This window comes from Orycteropus afer, unplaced genomic scaffold, assembly GCF_000298275.1.
Source record: "Orycteropus afer afer isolate SDZICR_OR568_19922 unplaced genomic scaffold, OryAfe1.0 scaffold00015, whole genome shotgun sequence".
NCBI lineage: Eukaryota > Metazoa > Chordata > Mammalia > Tubulidentata > Orycteropodidae > Orycteropus > Orycteropus afer.
Window position 1 is genome coordinate 22,594,616 of NW_006921602.1, and position 4,202 is coordinate 22,598,817.

The window sequence follows — 4,202 nt, forward strand, 5'->3', positions numbered from 1 at the left end:
AATTCCCTTAATTTCTGCTTATCTAGAAATGTCCTAATTTCACCATCATATTTGAGGGACAGTTTTGCTGGGTACATAATTCTTGGTTGGACATTTTTCTCTTTCAGGGTTTTATATATACCATCCCATTGTCTTCTCACTTTCATGGTTTCTGTTGAGAAATTCAAGCTTAGTCTTATTGGTTACCTCTTGTAGGTAACTTTTAGTTTTTCTCTAGCTGCTCTCATGATTCTTTCTTTGTCTTTGGTTTTGGTGAGTTTGATGATGATATGTCTTGGTGATTTTCTTTTGGGATCTATCCTGTTTGGGGTTTGTTGGACGTCCTGAATGGATATATTCTCATCATTCATCATACCAGGAAAATTCTCTTCCAACAAATCTTTGACAGTTTTCTCAGTGGTTTTATTTGCCTCTTCCTGTTCTGGAATTCCGATTACACGTAGGTTATTCCTTTTGATGTTATCGCATATGAACCTTAGGCTTTCTTCATTTTGTTTTGATCTTTTTTCTGATTTATCCCTTTCCAAAGAAGTGTTCAGGTATTTGCCTTCAATCTCCCTAATTCTGTCTTCCATTGATTCAATTCTGCTCCTTTGCCCATTCAATGTTTTATCTATTTCTGGAAATTTAGTATTAATCTTCTGGATTTCTGTGTGTAGATTTTGTATCATTTCTGATTTTTAATTTATTTTGTGATTTTGTTCTTGTATTGTCTTTTGAAATTGTTCTAGGGTTTTCTCTGTGTTTTACTTGATCTGTCTCTCAATTCATTGAAGATACCTAAGTATAATTCTTTTGAATTCCTTATCAGGGAGTTCCAATGTTGCATCTTCCTCTGGGATGTGTTTTGGGTCTGTATCCTGGTCCCTTGTTTCTCCTGCTTTATCTTGCTTCTTTGTGTGGACTGTGATGCTCTGTTGTCTCCGAGGTATTGTAACGTTTTTGTGTTTATATTTAATTGGTGATTGTATGTTGGAGTGACTTGCCCACAGTTTTTGTGTTCGTTTGGTTTTTATGTTATCTATTCAAACAGGGTACTGTGCTCCTCTATACGCTAGTTGACAGCACTTATACACTCACCACTTGTCTCCTTTCCTGTTGTCAGCCTCTCATATGTCCCTGCCAACCTTGGCAAACAGAGCCTATTCTTAGGTCCCTGGAATCTGAATGAGAATGCTATCACTTTAACATCCAAAATGGTTGCCACTTGTAAAGATTCAAACTGGCAGCACCTTTGGTCACTTAAAATTTTCAAAATGGCCGCTGCTTATAAACATTCAAAATGGCTGAGCTCTTGGTCACTTTAAATATCCAAAATAGCTGCCACTTTCAAACATTCAAAATGGCTGTGCCCTCAGTCACTTTAAATATCTAAAATGGCTGCCGCGTATAAACAATCAAAATGACTGCGCCCTCTGGACAGTGGAAAGTCAACAGCTCAGGTGGTCTCCCTCCTTGCTGTTTCCCTTCCTAGTCATAGGCCACCAGCGCTGTTGTCCCTGCAGCCCTCGTTGACCAGGGGTAATCTTTAAGTCAAACCTCAGGTCCCAACACCACTTGGAAATATTCAGGCTGTTGGTCCTGTCACAGTAGCTGACAGTCTGCAGCTCTGTCTCTGTACTCACTGTTTGCATTCAGGTTTTTCCACTAGTTGGGTGCCTAATCCACTTCTGTATAGTTCCTTTCAAAGCTCAGGGTTCCAGGATTATCTTCTGTATCTCTGTCAATTGATTTTTCTTCTCTTTGTTGAAGAGGGTCTGTGTTGCTTGTCTGCCTATTCCTCCATCTTATAGAACATCTTACCAGAAGTTCTATAGATACTTTTAATGACTGTACTAATTTAGATTGATTTGTAGATATAAGCAGTTTGCCAAAGGATAGCCTTTCTATTTTATATAGTTTATGTTATTTGACATAGTTTATGTTAATATATTGACAAAAATGTTAAGATTCTGAGCAGTTGTTTTATTATGATTTGATGAAGTACATTTGAATGAGATAGTTGGTCTAAATCAGTATCTGTGAAGTAAACATTGATGTCATCAGGTGGTTGAGTTAAAACATCAAATAGGTTTATTAATAAAATGCTGCTTATATTGTTTACATAAGATTACTAAAGTATTTTTTTTATTCGTAATTCCAAAATGAAGTTTTATAATTCAACATTTTTAAGTAAGAAATTTTTTTTTCCATTCTTTTGTTTTTAAATTGTGATTTGGGTGAACGTTTACAGAGCAAATTCATTTTCCATAAAATAGTACATACACATTTTGTTTCATGATATTGATTAGAGTCCTCACAATGCAACAGCTCTCTTCCCACTTTCTCCCTGTGGCTACCTTTTCCCTGTGTCTTTCTTTCCTATTCATTCCTCCCCTCTGAGCTATCTTCCTATGTAAATACTGCCCTTTTGATCTCCCATGGTTGATCATTCTAAGGAGTACACCTACCTGGTGTAAATATTCACTTTATACTCCTATGTGTTGTTTGGCTGGAACCCTAGAAGTGAGTTCAATCCCAGGCTCGAAGGGTGACTAGGGGCCATAATCTTGGGGGTTTCACTAGTCCTTATCAGATCAGTATGCCTGGTCTTTTTTGTGATTGTGAGTTTTGTTCCACATCTTTCTTCCACTCTATCCAGGAGCTCCTATTTTGATCCTTTTCTGAGTAGCTGACAGTAGTAGCAGGCCATATCTAGTTCTTCTGATCTCAGGGTTATGTAGACTGAGGTTCACATGGTCTACTAGTCTTTGGACTAATTGTTTTCATGGGTCTTTGGTTTTCTTTATTCTTCTTTGCTTCAGATGAGGAGAGACCAATTGCTGCGTTTTAGTTGGCTGCTTCCAAGCTTTCAAACCCTGTCATGTAGGCAGAAATTTACATACCTCATTGATAAGGGGTGCATTGGTGGTTCAGTGCTGGAATTCTTGCCTTACATATGGGGACTTGGCTCAGTTCCCTGCCCAGAGCACCTCATGTGCAGCCACTGCCCATATATCAGGGGAAGCTTGCTTGTTGCTATGATGATGAATATGCTTCACTGAAACTTCTAGACTAAGGTGGACTAGGAACAAAAGGCTGGTGACTTACTTGTGAAAAAAACTGCCAGGGAAAACCATATGGATCAATTGGCAACCAATCATAAGGCTAGTTCAGGATGAGACAATGTTTTGTTCCATTGTGCATGGGGTTGCCATGAGTTGGGGGCCAATTGATGGTTGTTAACAACATTAGGTAAATATTCTATGACATTAGGAATGAATAGGTCCCCAAGGGGACCTTGAAAGTGATGTCAAATTACTGTGGTTTTGATTTGTATCTCCCTAATGACTAACAAAGGAGCTCTGGTAGCTTAGTGCCTAAGGCACCTGACTGCTAACCAGAAGGCTAGCGATTCAAACCCAGCAGCCACTCCTCGGAAGGAAGATGGGTCAATCTACTACTGTAGTGATACCGCCTCGGAAACCCAAGAAGTCGGGTCCGACATGACGGCACATAACAACAACAACGACGACTAACAAAGGAGCTCTGGTAGCATAGTGCCTAAGGCACTTGACTGCTGACCAGAAGGCTGGCGGTTCAAACCCACTAGCCACTCCTCGGAAGGAAGGTTGAGCAATCTACTTTGGTAGTGATACCTCCTCGGAAACCCAAGGAGGGGTTGCTGTGACTTGGTCCGACTTGACAGCACACAGCAACAACAACAACAGCTGCTAACAAAAGGAGTTCTGGTGGCATAGTGGCTTAAGGCATTTGACTGCTAACAAGGAAGCTGGCAGTTCAGATTTAATGACTAACAAAGGAACCTGAAAGTAGGAAACTATAGGACAGCAAAATACAGAACCCTAAGATGGGGGAAATTACTGGGAGGAGGAGGGATTAATGTCTGAAATGATGGAGTGGTACAGTAGTTTGGACATTTGGGACATCTTTAACCTCTGCTCATGGGGACTGGCCTTGTGCTGATCTTTTTTTTTTTTTTTTTTTGTGATTTGGGTGAACATTTACAGAGCAAATTCACTTTCCATACAACAGTTTACATATACTTTGTCTCATGTCACTGACCACAGTTTACCACAATGCAACAGCTTCCCTCCCACTTCCTCCCCATAATTACCATTTCCCAGTGTCCATCCCTCCATACTCTCCTGCCCCCTGAGCTGTCTCCCTGTGCATAAGCAGCCCTTCCTTCTCCCATGATT